At 47.5% G+C, this 17,252-nt stretch overlaps 1 long non-coding RNA gene across 1 annotated transcript in view; it reads left to right on the top strand.

Moving 5' to 3' along the window:
* The window catches only part of LOC137540840 (uncharacterized), a 59,849-nt gene extending 46,030 nt beyond the window's left edge, over nt 1-13,819 (top strand). Inside the window, exon 3 of the long non-coding RNA XR_011025058.1 lies at nt 13,336-13,819. This is a non-coding gene — a long non-coding RNA (uncharacterized lncRNA). The remainder of the gene's footprint in view (nt 1-13,335) is intronic.
* The last annotated feature ends 3,433 nt before the right edge of the window (nt 13,820-17,252 follow it).

Raw genomic sequence — 17,252 nt, 5'->3', positions numbered from 1 at the left:
CATGCATGTGTGGATACAGTGTGATTGAGGGTAATGCATGTGGATTATGCATGTAATTTTGACTTTTATAATAAAATATTGATCCATTTATTATCGATTAATTCTCCATCCATATTATTCAGCACCTGTGCACCCATAATTAGGATTTGAAAGTAGTCTATCTGCTGCCTTAGGACAAAATACATCAGCAAATTCTTTATACTGCTCTGGCAATCCTTACACCTGAATTCTGGTGTTACCCATGGTTACCTTCGCCAAACAATGATGATGGCAGTGGGTAGACCAGTTTGTTAGCTGACCAGAGGCCCAATTAATCTGAGGGGCGTGAAGTCGTAACCACGGCAGGCCAAGGATAACCGTGGAAGTTGCCATCCGTAACACAAAAAACTGCAGACTCTCTCTATGTAAAACCCCTATGGTGACCCCCAACTCTGGAGTCTGAGACAGAGGGTATTTACTCTGCAGAGGAGAGTCATCCACCGCAGTAGCCAACACTTTATGATCTAATGGGAGAATAGGAATTCCCAATTTTCTGGCAAATTCGTAGTCGATAAAATTGGCCGCAGAGCCAGAGTCAAGAAAGGCCTCAGTAGAAACTGTCTGACCTTCCCATGAAATTATACATGGGAGAAGCAACCGATCATCATGAAGAGATAAATTCTGCACGCCTAGGGTATTACCTCTGACTACTCCTAGGCGGCAGTGTTTCCCGACTTCTTGGGACAGTTCTGCCCTTTATGACCCTCCTCTGCACAGTACAAACAGAGCTGCTCGGCTTTCCTGCGACTCTGCTCGACCCGAGACAATTTTGACCTACCAATCTGCATGGGTTCAGGAGGAGGTGACGTAGGTGGAGACGAGGCATAGGAAACATATATCACACTATTCCTGCCCCGAGTCTGCCTCTGATATCGTAAGCGACGATCCACTCTGACTGCTAGTGTAATGGCCTCATCAATGGACTTTGGTTCAGGATAGCCTAACATCAGACTAGAAACTGCATCTGATAATCCTGACAAGAAGCAGTCTAACAGTGCGAATGAGCCCCATCTAGCCGACACCGCCCACTTCCTGAACTCAGCTGCATAAATCTCTACCGAATCCTTGCCCTGCCGCAGAGTCTTGAGATTCCGCTCAGCGGTCGAAGCAATATCCGGATCATCGTAAATTATAGCCATAGCTTTAAAAATTCCTCCACCGAGGTCAGGGCCTTATCCCCTGGTTGCAGACCATATGCCCAGGTCTGAGAATCCCCTGTCAACAGAGTCTTAATAAAGATAATTCTCTGTGCGACAGTACCAGATGAATTAGGTCTTAACCCAAAGTATGATAACACTCGATCTTTAAAGTTTCGAAAGTCAGATCTGTGACCAGAAAACTTCTCGGGCACCGGCATGCGTAAATCGGTAACAAGAGGGGACCGCACTGCATTAACAGTCGTCTGAAGGGCTTGTATAGACCCAGACAAAGCATCGATCTGGGTCTGATGACTATCCAGCACGCTGATGCAATTCTCCACCGAGGTGGTGAATGCAAGCAGACGACTGTCAAGTGCGTCCATATTGTTTTGGTCTGCCGTTCTGTATCGATGGGTGTCAACACGCAGAGAGAATCTGATTACTGGTGATCTGCAGAATCACCCGCAATGCAGATATACACCAGATTATGGATGATCTGCAGTATCACCAATAATCCGGGAATGTCTAACCTCTGGACACCAGTATAATGTGAGTGTTTGGTGTAACAGTACAACTGTAAAGTATAGACCACCAGGGACCCCGGTGGCCTGAGTGACTTGAGGAATACTCCCCTGACTGTGGGGAATATTCCTGTAGCCTGAGGACTCCCTAGGAGAGGGACCCAGGCTGGGTTGCAGGAAGCCCTGCTGCTAATATGAACAGACTGGCCCTAATTAGGTGTGAGGGCCTATTATCTATGCCCTGGAACTGGGCTAAGGCAAATACACATACAATACAATCCTAGCTCTGGGTGTGAGGTCCGTGATCACAACACCCTGGAACTAGCCTACCGAATTACCCTAGTTCTGGGGTGTGAGGTCCGTGATCACAACACCCCAGAACTAGTCTAGAGCATAACATAGAACTGACACAGTATCCTAGTCTTGGGTGTGAGGTCCGTAGTCACAACACCCCGGAACTGGTCTAAAGCATAACATAGAACTGACACAGTATGCTAGTCTTGGGTGTGAGGTCCGTAGACACAACACCCCGGAACTGGTGTAAAGCATAACATAGAACTGACACAGTATCCTAGTCTTGGGTGTGAGGTCCGTAGTCACAACTAGTGTTGGGCGAACAGTGTTCGCCACTGTTCGGGTTCTGCAGAACATCACCCTGTTCGGGTGATGTTCGAGTTCGGCCGAACACCTGATGGTGTTCGGCCAAACCGTTCGGCCGCATGGCCGAACTAAGAGCGCATGGCCGAACGTTCCCCGAACGTTCGGCTAGCGCTGTGATTGGCCGAACGGGTCACGTGGTTCGGACCCGAACGCGCTCTGATTGGCCGAACTGTCACGTGGTTCGGGTAAATAAATACCCGAACCACGTCATATTTCCGCCATTTGTCTGTGGGTTTAGCTTTGGGTAGGCAGGCAGGGTAGTTCGCACTCCAGCCACGCTAGCCAGGGTCCCCCCAGTCATTGTGTCGCTGCTGGGAATAGTAGTACACCGCTCGCTCAGCATTGTGTTTACTGCCACTGTGTACCTCGCTCAGCCACACTATATAGCATTCTGTTTACTGTTCTGTGTCTGCTGGGAATAGTAGTACACCGCTCGCTCAGCCACACTATATAGCATTCTGTTTACTGCCACTCTGTCTTCTGGGAATAGTGGTACACCGCTCACCCGCCACTGTATAGCATTGTGCTCTGTGTTGCTGCTGGGAATAGTGGTACACCGCTCACCCGCCACTGTATAGCATTGTGCTCTGTGTCGCTGCTGGGAATAGTGGTACACCGCTCACCCGCCACTGTATAGCATTGTGCTCTGTATCGCTGCTGGGAATAGTGGTACACCGCTCAGCCACACTATATAGCATTCTGTTTACTGTTCTGTGTCTGCTGGGAATAGTAGTACACCGCTCGCTCAGCCACACTATATAGCATTCTGTTTACTGCCACTCTGTGTACCTCGCTCAGCCACACTATATAGCATTCTGTTTACTGTTCTGTGTCTGCTGGGAATAGTAGTACACCGCTCGCTCAGCCACACTATATAGCATTCTGTTTACTGCCACTCTGTGTACCTCGCTCAGCCACACTATATAGCATTCTGTTTACTGTTCTGTGTCTGCTGGGAATAGTAGTACACCGCTCGCTCAGCCACACTATATAGCATTCTGTTTACTGCCACTCTGTGTACCTCGCTCAGCCACACTATATAGCATTCTGTTTACTGTTTTGTGCCTGCTGGGAATAGTAGTACACCGCTCGCTCAGCCACACTATATAGCATTCTGTTTACTGCCACTCTGTGTACCTCGCTCAGCCACACTATATAGCATTCTGTTTACTGTTCTGTGTCTGCTGGGAATAGTAGTACACCGCTCGCTCAGCCACACTATATAGCATTCTGTTTACTGTTCTGTGTCTGCTGGGAATAGTAGTACACCGCTCGCTCAGCCACACTATATAGCATTCTGTTTACTGTTCTGTGTCTGCTGGGAATAGTAGTACACCGCTCGCTCAGCCACACTATATAGCATTCTGTTTACTGCCACTCTGTGTACCTCGCTCAGCCACACTATATAGCATTCTGTTTACTGTTCTGTGTCTGCTGGGAATAGTAGTACACCGCTCGCTCAGCCACACTATATAGCATTCTGTTTACTGCCACTCTGTGTACACCGCTCAGCCAGACTATATAGCATTGCGTACTCTGCCAGTCAGTGTGTATATTGCTGGGATCAGTAATACTCCACTCACCGCCAACCACTATATGAGCTCACCATGAGTTCCTCAGAGACCTCCGCTGTGAGCAGCACTCCCAACAACAGCAACAGCCAACGCCCCACGCAAGCTATAAACTCCACCCCAGCAGCCAGTGGTCAGCAGCAGCCCTCCCCGGAGGAGAACGTTGTGTCCATCGGTCCGTCGCCAGAGCGATTAATGAGGGCTGCCATTGAGGAGATGATGGGGCCTGATGTGGAGGAGGAGGTCTGGCTCAGGCCAGCATCCCAAGTTAATGTTGAGGACGATGAGGGGTCTGTGTCTGGGGATGTTGGGGTGGCAGAGGTGGTGGGTGGGTCAGACTCAGGAGAAGAGTTGTATGATGAGGATGATGATCGGGACCATCTGTATGTGCCTCAGAGTCCGACCCCGGAAAACATGTTGTATCGTGTGTTTAGGTACTAAAATCTGCGTTCCCACTTCCCAGTACTGCCCGCAGTGCCCGGGTCCACGGATCCATATAATTTTTTGGGCAGCACTATCAAACTGTGGTACTATGAGTGAGTTGCCATGGTCCTTCTGTGCTGCCTGTCACACTCACCGTCTGTCTGCAGATGGATTGTTCAACACAGCTACGCCATCTGACATGTAGTCCTGGACCTTGACCATCTTCTCCAGGCGATTGGTGTTGGAGGACGTGGAACTGCCCGATTGCTGTTCTGTGGGCTGCTGCATGGGTGTCAGAAAATGTTCCCACTCCAAGGACACTGCCAATACCATTCCCTTTTCGGCACTAGCAGCAGCTTGTGTTCTTTGCTGCCCTCCTGGTCCTCCTGGGTTTGCTGAAGTCAGTCTGTCGGCGTACAACTGGCTAGAGAAGGAGGAGGATGTCAATCTCCTCTCTAAAGTCTCCATCCTCAAGGGCCTGCTGGAATTGTTCCATTTTTGACCTGTCTGACACTTTCTTCAATCAGTTTTTTAACATTGTGTTTGTATAAACTGGGTATAAACCCAGTAATTGGTGTTGTCCAGATTCCAGAATAATGAATAATAATGAATAGTGAATAATGCGCGGGCCGCGTTCAATGCAGTCTAGCATGAATTGAGCCATGTGTGCCAGAGAGTCCTGCCAGACTCCTCTGTCTTCATGTTCTTGTGAGCGTTGTGATTGTTGTGATGCACCATATTCGTCACCAGCATCACTTTCTTCCTCTTCTGCTGTCCATTCCCGCTAAATTGTGGAAGTCCAACGTGCACCGCTCTGTCCCTCGGCAGTGGGGGCATCCAATTCCTGCTCCAACTCCAGCTGTTCCTCGTCCTGTTCTTTGTCATAGCTGGGACCAGCGTTTCCTGAGGCAGGTTGCCTGATGTTGGTATCATCACGCTGATCGTTTTCATCTTCAGAATCCCCCACTTGCATCATGCCAGCGGTTTCCATCTTCAACATTGATTTCTTCAGTAAACACAGCAGTGGTATTGTAATGCTGACTGTAGAGTTGTCACTGCTCAGTCACGCAACGTGGATTGCTCAAAATTTTGGAGGACTTGGCAGAGATCTAACATGGTGGCCCAATCAGATCCACAGAAGCTTGGTAGCTAGCTGCTGGAATGCGCCTCGGCACTGCGCAAAAGCGTGCTAGCATGTGCAGCGTAGAATTCCAGCGCGTAGGGAGGGACATCACCCAGCGAGCGATGAAGCATCTCCTGCATCTCTTGGTGAGTCCTTCAGAAGCGGTACTGGACTTTTAACAATGTTTTTTTTTTTTTCCTTCAACAGAAGATCTGCCACGTTGGAGTGAGGAGGACGCCGCCGACCCCGACACCAAGCTGAACCCCGGCGAACTCCAAGCAGAGGATCTTCAGGAACCCTCAAGGCTTTGAGCAAGCTGAGGAGGATCAGCAGTCCCGACGAGACCTCTCCTCATATGCGACTGAGTGCAGTGGAGCTCCCCAGAACAACCTCTCAGTTGTCACTTTGTCACTGGTCACTTTGTCATTTTGTCACTTGTCATTTTGTCACTTTGTCACTTGTCACTTTGTCACTTGTCACTTTGTCATTTTGTCACTTTGTCACTGGTCACTTTGTCACTTGGTCACTTGTCACTTGGTCACTTGTCCAGATGATCTCGGTACACCTCCTGCGATTCAAATTCCTGCACACATTGCTCTGGGATTTGGGTGTGATGAATGATGCATCTAACTGGCCACCGGAGGCAATTAAGGCCTTCAAAACATTGAAAGCAGCTTTCTGTTCCGCCCCCATTTTGCGTCATGTTGAGTTGTTGACGTCATGTTCATCCTCGGCCTCGCCTTGCATTTCAGTGCGAGGTGCATTTTCCACAGAAAAAGGTTGTGAATCCGGGCACAACATTTGTGGCTGTTCCATTGACCTTTCACAGGTAGAAGATTGTGGGGGTGGGAATAGCTCCTCCGAATAGCCCATTGTGTCCTGAAAACTACTCATTGCATTGCTTTGCGCACACATTTTTTTGTCCTCATGCAAGGCCTGAGTTGCCCCTGAAAGCGTGGCCTTCTCCTCCTGCGCCTCCTCCTGTTCCATCACGTCTGCTGCTGCTGCTGGGTTAGCGTTGACGCCCGGTCCCCGTTTATTGAACCTCTTATCTTTATTACATTTATGACTGCATGGCGTTAAAAAGCATGCTATCCGCACGCTTCTTGTCCTCATGCAAGGCCTGGGTTGTTGTGTCTCAAAAAGCATGGCCTTCTCCTCCTGCGCCTGCTCCTGTTCCATCACGTGTGCTGCTGCTGCTGGGTTAGCGTTACCGGTCCCTTTTCCTGGAACCTCTTCTCTGTATTACATTTATGACTGCATGGCGACAAAAAGCATGTTACCTGTGCAAAGAAACATGACATTTTCCACATTTAAAAGACAGTTTTTCCTTTGAAACTTTACAATCAATTTTCTCAAAAACTATAAGCTCTTTTTCAAATATTTTTTTTCCTCTTGTACCCACTCCCAAGGTGCACATACCCTGCTAATTTGGGGTATGTAGCATGTAAGGAAGCTTTACAAAGCACGAAAGTTCGGGTCCCCATTGACTTCCATTATGTTCGGAGTTCGGCGCGAACACCCGAACATCGCGGCGATGTTCGGCGAACGTTCGCGAACCCGAACATCTAGGTGTTCGCCCAACACTAGTCACAACACCCTGGAACTGGTCTAAAGCATAACATAGAACTGACACAGTGTCCTAGTCTTGGGTGTGAGGTCCATAGTCACAACACCCTGGAACTGGTCTAAAGCACAACATAGCCACAAGAGTAATCTAGCTCAGTGTGAATCCCCAGGTCCACCTGGCTCTTAACACACTGTAGGATCTGACTGTGGTCTGTGTGCCAACACATAAGCATTCGCAACGGCAGACAACGTGAGACTGAAGGACAAGCAGCTACATAGTGCAGCGCAGATCAGCGCCGCCCAGTCCCCTTCAGCCAACCGCCATTCGTTCTGGGATCAGTTGACCAGTAGAGTCAGCTGACCCCTTTCTGCTTCCCATAAAGCTTCTGCCTCTCGGCGTGCGCATTCCTCAGCCTATGTGCACAGGAAGGCTGAACCACATCAGACACATGTCGCCGCGCAGAAACCGCCAGGCTGAACGCGGAACCAGCCGCCGCGCCGTCAGAGCACACGGCGGCTTTTCCGCAATCCTTCACACCTTCATGGAAGAATTAACAGCAGAGACTATTTAGGAATTTTGGGTGACCAAGTTCATCCTATGGTTCAAGAACGGTTTCCGGAGGGGAATGTCATCTTTCAAGATGATAATGCCCCAATCCATACAGCTAGAATAGTTAAAGAATGGCACGGGGAACATTCTAATGAAGTTGAGCATCTCATCTGGCCACCACAATCCCCAGACCTTAACATTAATGAGCATTTACAGACGTTTTTAGAGATTTTAGTTACATAGTTGTTTAGGTTGAAAAAAGACATACGTCCAACGAGTTCAACCAGAGAACAAAGTACAACACCAGCCTGCTCCCTCACATATTTATCCAGAGGAAGGCGAAAAACCCTTACAAGGCATGGTCCAATTAGCCCCAAAAGGTAAAAAAATTCCTTCCTGACTCCAAATGGCAATCAGATAATATCCCTGGATCAACATCACTGGGCATTACCTAGTAATTGTAGCCATGGATGTCTTTCAACGAAAGGAAAGCATCTAAGTCCCCTTTAAATGCAGATATAGAATTTGCCATAACTACTTTCTGTGGCAATGCATTCCACATCTTAATCACTCTTACTGTAAGGAACCCTTATCTAAATAAATGGCTTAAATGTTTTTCCTCCATGCGCAGATCATGTCCGCTAGTCCTTTGAGAAGGCCTAGGGACAAAAAGCTCATCCACCAATCTTTTATATTGCACTCTGATGTATTTATACATGTTAATTAGATCCCCTCTAAGGCGTCTTTTCTCTAGACTAAATAAACCCAGTTTATCTAACCTTTCTTGGTAAGTGAGACCTTCCGTCCCTCATATCAATTTTGTTTCTCATCTCTGCACCTGCTCTAAAACTGCAATATCTTTCCTGTAATGTGGTGCCCAGAACTGAATTCCATATTCCAGATGTGGCCTTACTAGAGAGTTAAATAGGGGCAATATTATGCTAGCATCTCAAGTTTATATTTCCCTTTTAATGCATCCAAAAATTTTATTAGCTTTAGCTGCAGCGGCTTGGCATTGAATACGATTATTTAACTTCCTTGCCTTCCTCTGGATCAACAGGGACATGTGAGGGAGTAGGCTGATGTTGTACTTTGTTCTCTGGTTGAACTCGATGGACGTATGTCTTTTTTCAACCAAAATAACTATGTAACTTGCTGTCGATGAGTACTCCTAAGTCCTTCTCCAAGTTTGATGTCCCCAACTGTATCCCATTTATTTTATATGGTGCTAGGCCATTGGTATGACCAAAATGCATGACTTTACATTTTTCAACATTGAATTTCATCTGCCATTTATGTGTCCATATAGCCATCCTTTCCAGATCCTGTTGCAATATGTCACTATATTCCTGAGAGTTGATGATCTACTGCATCTACTAGGTCATTAATAAATAAATTGAAGAGCACTGGACCCAGTACAGATCCCTGTGGGACCCCACTGCTAACAGTCTCCCATTTTGAGTATGATCCATTGACCACAACTCTTTGTTTTCTGTCCATTAGCCAGTTCCCTATCCATGCACACAGACTCTTCCCCAGTCCTTGCATCCTCAACTTTTGCACCAGTGGGGAACAGGTTCGAAGGCCTTAGCAAAGTCCAAGTATATCACAACTACAGCATTCCCAATATCCACATTAGCGTTCACTACCTCATAAAAGCTGAGCATGTTAGTCAAACAGGACCTGTCTTTAGTAAACCCATGCTGATGCTCAGAAATAAGATTATTTTCTACTATGAAGTCCTGCATAGTATCTCTTAGTAACCCTTCAAATAGTTTACATACAACTTATATACGCTTACAGGTCTATAATTTCCTGGATCTGATTGTTTGCCCTTCTTAAATAATGGGAAAATGTGGGCTGTACGCCAATCCACTGGGACTCTGCCAGTTGAAAGAGACTCACAAAAAAGATAAGATAAAGGGGTTTATCTCTAACTGAACTTAATTCCCTTAGGACCCGAGGATTTATGCCATCCGGGCCAGGTGCCTTGTCTATTTTTTATTTATTTAGTCTTGCCTTCACTTCTTCCTGAGTTAAGTATTTTAATATTACAAGTGAAAGATTGAGACTCTTCTGCATCTGTAATTTGCAACAGTGATGTTTCCCTTGTGAACAGGGGTGCTTCTACCAAAATGCAGTACAAGCAACTGCTTGAGGTGCTGTGTGGGGAAAAGGCGCCCCTCCCCCACCGCTACTACCATTATGCTGACCGGCTGCCATGTATTTTGTTTATAGCCTAGCAGTCCAAGCCTACAGCAGCACTCGCACGCTCCTACCACATGTGAGGAAGTACTTCAGCCTGGATACACACTATGCCCTCCATCCCCGGCAACATGGTGTGCAGAGTGCATTGCTCAAGACTACCTATGTCCCCTGGCTTGTGGAGTTGAGCGTGCAAGCAATTTATTTGCAGTGCAATGATCGGGGATGCTTCCTGTGCAGCAATGGCTGTATCTCAAATCTATGACACCATCTAGTTGCTTCTTGAGACACTGCTGCATCATCCTTGGGGCACCTTTAGCTATGGGGAGGGGGCTGACTTGTACCGGGGGCACATCTGGCTATTCTGGAGGGGGCTATACTGGAAAAGGGGCATGTATGCGAGTCAATCATTTTTTTCCTGGTTTCCTTTGCATGTCGCTCGCCTGTTCTCCTTTCTGCCCCCCACATTATGCCTAAATGTCCCCCAGATCCCTCTTCCGGGTCGCCAGAGTCGGGCTTTACTGAGCAGGTGCTGGACGGGCTGTACGCGTCCTACAGTGATGTCACTACGTCATGTGAATTAAGTCATATGCATGTGCAGAGCTCTCCCAGCCACAGGCGTGCGCTGTAGGATGCGCACAGCCTGGCCAGCATCTGAGCAGTAAAGCCTGACTCCGGCAACCTGGAAGAGGGTCCCGGGGGGCATTTAGGCATAATGCGGGGGGCAGAAAAGAGAATGGGGGGAGCGACAGGCATCAGGACAGGTAAGACTATATGCCTGCTCCCTCCGTTTCTATTACTATTTTCACATCTGGTACCCTTTAAGTTTAAAGATTGCCAATAAAGTGTGTCATATGTAATTAAAATAAGAACAATATGCAGCTGGGGGCCTCAGATCTCTTTAAAGTGATTTAAAACCCTGACATAATATTCAATAAAAACATGTTTTCCTACTTTTTATATGCCATACGGTTATCATATTTGCATATGTGCATAAGTATTATTATTCATTTAGAAGTTATAGGTTTCCAAAAGTACAGTTTTTTGCTTTGTGAGCTGACTTTGCATTGTATTAATAACTGTTTTTATTCATTATGTATTAAAGGCAGACATGCTTTGAGTCTCTGTGTTGAGCTGCTTCTCCGCAGTCAGAGAATGTGTCACATTCCTCACTTGATACATTTAAGTAAACACAAGATAACATAATCTAAATCTTCGGATGTGTCCAGATTTCACTGCACTGAACTTTCAAGCTCTGTGTGTAACCCTTCGAATAAAAAAAATATGCTGATTTCATATAATATGCTGTAAACAATGTTTTAGAGCAAATATGAAATGCTGGGTTATATTCTGCTTTAAGGGAGTAAAGAGTCATAATTAGTTACATGAATAATCTGGGGACAATTTAGAGTTAACCCCATATCTTCATCATAAGTACACTTAATACTATAAGACAACAGAACTAAAGTGCAAAACAGTAACAGTTTCTGAATAGAAAATCTTGCTATTGGTCACCCAGTATTAGCTGATAGTAGCTCCTCCCCTCTGCGGTGCACACTCCACCAGCCTGGAGTTTATTTTCGTGAAGCAAGGTGTTTACGAGTGAAGCTATTTACACTGCCAGTGTTTCAGCACTGTCTCTAGAACTGGTATGTTGACACTCGGTGCTGCCAAGAAATGTCCCCACCTTATAAATACCACATTATGTAAGCTGATCTCTGAAGCTGGTAAACATTAGTATTTTGGCATGTGTGCAAGCGAGCGCAGGCTGCTTTACTGATGAAGGTAGGAGATAAGATAAGCCAATACTTGTGTCAGTGATGTGACGTCCTACAGAATGGGGCTGCTGTCAACCAAGTTCGTGAAGTGCAGATGTCATAACCCTAAGATGAAGTTGACGTAAAAGTCACAGATACGGCAGGTACAAGGCTTTGGATGGGGCCCTCCCACCCCCCTCGCTTTCTGCACAGGAAAACTGAGGACCTGTAACGATTGGTGTCAGCACACAGAGAGAATCTGATTATTGATGATCTGCAGAATCATCAACAATACAGATGTATACCTGATTATGGATGATCTGCAGAATCACCAATAATACAAGTATGACTAACCTCTGGACACCTAATGAAGTATAAGTGTTAAGTGTAACTGTAGGCTATCTCCCGTGAGGCGGGAGATACAGGCAGCTCGGCCAGGAACCACCTGAGGGGCAGGTGGCCCTGGACTGTGCAGGGACTATCTCCTAGAGAGAGGAGATAGTGATAATCTGGCAGCCAGTGATTCCTTGGTAAACTGGAAATCAGACTGTACTGCAGCCAAGGGACTCCAATGGGATAGAGGCCACTGGCTGTGTTGCAGGAAGGACTCTCGGATGAGCAAGAGGTCCTTGCAGCTAACTGACACTTGGTGGAATAGTGTCACGGGTAGTACAGACAGACTGAACGCTCAAGGGATGAGTGACAGCCAGAAGGGTCGGCCAGGCCAGGTCGGCAAAACACGAGCAAATGGTCATAACAGATATAAATCACAATCCTAGTCTGGGGTGTGAGGACCTTGGTCTAGACACCCAGGAATTAGTCTAAAGAATAACACAGTATCCTATGCTTGGGTGTGAGGTCCTTGGTCTCAACACCCTGGAACTGCTGGAACTGGTCTAGAGTATAACACAGTAATGACACAGTAATCCTAAGCTTGGGTGTGAGGTCCTTGGTCACAACACCCTGGAACTGGTCTAAAGTATAACACAGTAATGACACAGTAATCCTAAACTTGGGTGTGAGGTCCTTGGTCACAACACCCTGGAACTGGTCTAAAGTATAACACAGCATATAACAATAGCGTAATCTGGCTAAGTGTGAATTCCCAGGTCCACCTGGTTCTAACACACTGTAGGATCTGACTGAGGTCTGAGTGGTCACACGTAAGTATTCGCAACGGCAGACAAGCAGCAACTGACAAGCAAGATCTATATATACTTGCAGTGTTGTGCAGCTCCGCCCGAGCCACTCAGCCAATCCAGAGTCCAGCTGGGATCAGCTGATCGGCCTGATCAACTGATTCCCCTTCTGCTGATATAACTGTCCTGTCGCCTGGCGCGCGGCGTAGCTCTCCATCTGTGTGAACTAGAAGGTCCAGCCAAGCCAGACGTGTGTCGCTGCGCGGAAACCGCCGGTTTGACCGCGGAGATAGCCGCCCTGTCACTAGACCATGCGGCGGCATCTCCGCTGTTCCTACAGGACCAATGTGTTTTCCCCATGCTGATAAAAACACTTAGACTTAAAGGAAACGTCAGGCAATCTATGCTACCCCTAGATCTACTTACCCGGGGCTTCCTCCAGCCCCTTGCAGCCAACAAGTCCCTTGTCGAAGCTCTGCTCCCACTACATACATACACACACAGCCGTATTATCTTACTACATGAGAGCACATGCTATATGGAGGAACAACAATGGCATGCTGAACATAAGAAGATATAGTATTTACTGTAACTTTGGCAAAACATTCAAAATGTCACTGATTGATACTGTTATTACAGGATCTTGGACTCCATGTGAGACAACAAGCTCTCAAAAAGGCAGCAACAGTCAGACATCAATCTCCACTCCACTGTGTTGTAAATGTAATCAGAGCCATAAGGTCATTAGCCTGTGTGTGATAAGAATCTAGGAATCCTTTCGGAGTGATTGCTGAAAAGGGAAAGTCTTCAACTTTTTTTCAAAACGTGACTACTTTGTAAGGTTGTACATGAAGTCATCAGAACTTTGCAGCAGTTAGAGACAGATGTTTTTTTATGAACCCTAAGGAGCAGGGACAGTGTATGAGTCCTTATCTGTGTCATATGCAGTCAATATAACAATGGTGCGAGAGCAGAATACGTTTTTTCTCTCCATGTCCTTAGCTGTCAGACACTCAAACTGTTCCCCCCACGGGCCCCCTGTGGCTTCTGGGCCCCCTGCGGAGGCATCCCTTGCATGGTCTATTGTTACGACCCTGAATTTGAAATAAAGGTGTATTTTTTCTGTTTTGAGTTTTTCTCAGGGGACAGGACAGGCTGTGGAGTATCTGGTTTTTTTTATAATTCCAACAGAGGGGCAGAACACTGGGCATGTCTAGTGCACCACATGTGCCATGCCATAAACAAGCCAGCCAGTCTCACCAAGTCCAGTAGAGAGGCCCATGGAGACAACAAGTAACATGGTCCTACAGTGCCCATGTGCCACCACAAGCTGATCTGCCCCATTTGTCTGCAGAGTGCAGATGCCTGGGGTATGTGCATCACTCATGTCCAAGGCATGCAATTGTTTTTGCCAGCTGAATGTGTTAGGAATTAACTGGTAAGCTTCACAACAGCAAGAAATACAACAAACTATAAAACACAGATCAGCAGAATGCACAATAACAGCATCAAACATAAAAGTGTACCTGATGTGTTAACCTCCCTGGCGGTAAGCCCGTGCTGAGCACGGGCTATGCCGCCGGGAGGCACCGCTCAGGCCCCGCTGGGCCGATTTGCATAATTTTTTTTTGCTACACGCAGCTAGCACTTTGCTAGCTGCGTGTAGCATCTGATCGCCGCCGCTACCCGCCGATCCGCCGCAATTCCTCTCGCCGCGGCCGCCCCCCCCCCAGACCCCGTGCGCTGCCTGGCCAATCAGTGCCAGGCAGCGCTATGGGGCAGATCGGAGTCCCCTCTGACGTCACGACGTCGATGACGTCGGTGACGTCATCCCGCCCGTCGCCATTTGAACGGGATCTCCTGATCTCTGATCGGAGGGGCTGGGGGGATGCCGCTGAGCAGCGGCTATCATGTAGCGAGACTTTGTCTCGCTACATGAAAAAAAAAAAAAAATTAAAAAAAAAGATGTGCTGCCCCCTGGCGGATTTTTTGCAAACCGCCAGGGGGGTTAATATAGTGACTCTACACAACCCTCTAAGATGGAGTGATGGCTGGATGAAAGAAGTAGCCTGGAGCTGTCTGATTAGTCTCTCAAACACCAACGTTAAGTATATATTAACAATTTTTCACCTCTGGTTTACTTTAACAAACTAACATTATACAGTATAGCATATTGACAGAATGAATTAAAGGACAACTGTAACGAGAGGGATATAGAGGCAGCCATATTTATTGACTTTTTAAAAAAAAATACCAGTTGCCTGGCAGCCCTGCTGATTCTCTGTCTCTAATACTTGTAGCCATAGACCCTGAACAATCATATGCAGATCAGGTGTTTCTGATAATTGTAACGATTGGTGTCAGCACACAGAAAGAATCCGATTATTGATGATCTGCAGAATCACCAATAATACAAGTATGACTAACCTCTGGACACCTGATAAATTGTAAGTGTTTTGGTGCAACAGTAGGCTGTCTTCCGTGGGGCGGGAGACACAGATAACAATGAGCATGGACCACCTGAGGAGCAGGAGGCCCCTGGCTGTGTGTGAACTATCTCCTAGGAAAGGGGATAGAGATAACCTTCGAGCCAGTGATTCCCTGCAATACTGGGAATCAGACTATACTGCAGCCAAAGGAATCCTAAGGGATAGAGCCCCTGACTGGACTGCCGAGAGGCCTCTCTGAGGAACAGGAGGTCTCTGCAGCTACCTGACACTTGGCGGGGTAGTGTCACAGGTAGTACAGACAGACTGAACACTCAAGGTATGAGTGACAGCCAGAAGGGTCGGCCAGGCCAGGTTGGCAACACACAAACAGATAAGGTACAGAGACAGAAGGCTGATTCGGTAACCAGGTACAGGCAGAGTTTGCAACAGGTAGGCAGATATGCATAGGTACCGAATCAGAAAGCAGGAGAGAGGTCGAGAGAGCAATTGGTCATAACAGATAAAGCAGAGGCCTAGTCTAGAGTGTGAGGTCCGTGGTCTCAACACCCAGGAACTAGTCTAAAGTATAACACAGCAATGACACAGTATTCCTAAGCTTGGGTGTGAGGTCCTTGGTCACAACACCCTGGAACTGGTCTAAAGTATAACACAGCAATGACACAGTATTCCTAAGCTTGGGTGTGAGGTCCTTGGTCACAACACCCTGGAACTGGTCTAAAGTATAACACAGTAATGACACAAGCGTAATCTGGCTAAGTGTGAATTCCCAGGTCCACCTGGTTCTAACACACTGTGGGATCTGACTATGGTCTGAGTGCTCACACGTATGTATTCGCAACGGCAGACAACCTGAGACTGACCAGCGAGATTTATATATAGTGCCGCGCTCCTCAGTGCCACCCAGCGCTACTCAGCCAATGACAGTCTGCGCTGGGATCAGCTGACAAACCTGATCAGCTGATCCCTCTCCTCCTGGCATAAAGGTCCTGCCTCTCAGCGCGCGCGCGTAGCTCTCCATCTGTGTGCACTAGAAGGCTCAGACAAACCAGACGCATGCTGCTGTGCGGAAACCGCCGGTCTGAACGCGTAGACAGCCGGCATCTCCGCAATCCTTTCCAGTACCCCCCCCCCCCCCCCCCCCCCCCCCGAGGAGTGGACTCCGGACACTTCCCACCAGGCTTCCCAGGATGTGAGTCATGAAACTCTTTCTTTAATTCTTCCGCATGCATGCGACAATCTGGCACCCAAGTTCTTTCCTCTACACCATATCCCTTCCAATGAACCAGATACTGCACGGAATTCTGCACTAACCGAGAGTCTAGAATCTTTTCAATCTCATATTCCGGTTGGTCATCAACCAACACAAGGGGGGGGGGGGAGGAATCCACGTGCACTGCCGGCTTCAACAGAGACACATGGAATGATCTCACACCTCGCATGCTGGCTGGGAGATCAATAGCATAAGTGACGTTATTGATTTTTCTGGTCACTGGAAAAGGTCCTATAAATCTAGGACCCAGTTTGGGTGACAGTTGCTTCAAGGCCAAATGCCGAGTGGACACCCACATCAAGTCCCCTGGAGAGAATTTCCACTCTGCGGACCGCCTTTTGTCCACCTGCTTTCTCTGGGTCTGGAAGGCTTTCCCCAAGTTTCTCTTAACCATTCACCAAATCTCCTTCAAAGCCCTCTGCCAGTCCTCCAGGGCCGGGAATGGTGTAGAAGCCACTGGCAATGGGGCAAACTTGGGCGATCTTCCCGACACTATCTGAAATGGGGAAAACCCTGAAGAGGAACTCTTCAGGTTGTTGTGTGCAAATTCTGCAAACGGCAAAAATTTTACCCAATCGGATTGCGCATCTGCAACATAACATCTAAGAAATTATTCCAGGGACTGGTTAACTCTCTCGGTCTGGCCATTGGTCTGTGGGTGGTAGCCTGATGAGAATGCAAGATCCATGTCCAGCTGATGGCAAAAAGCTCTCCAAAACTTAGATACAAATTGGACTCCCCGATCTGACACTACATTTTCCGGAATGCCATGCAGCCGGAAAATGTGCTGGATGAAGAGATCGGCCAATTCCTGGGCTGAGGGGAGTCCTTTCAAG

The sequence above is a fragment of the Hyperolius riggenbachi genome, chromosome 12 (genome assembly GCF_040937935.1).
Source record: "Hyperolius riggenbachi isolate aHypRig1 chromosome 12, aHypRig1.pri, whole genome shotgun sequence".
Taxonomy (NCBI): domain Eukaryota; kingdom Metazoa; phylum Chordata; class Amphibia; order Anura; family Hyperoliidae; genus Hyperolius; species Hyperolius riggenbachi.
This window is presented reverse-complemented; position numbering and strand designations above follow the sequence as displayed.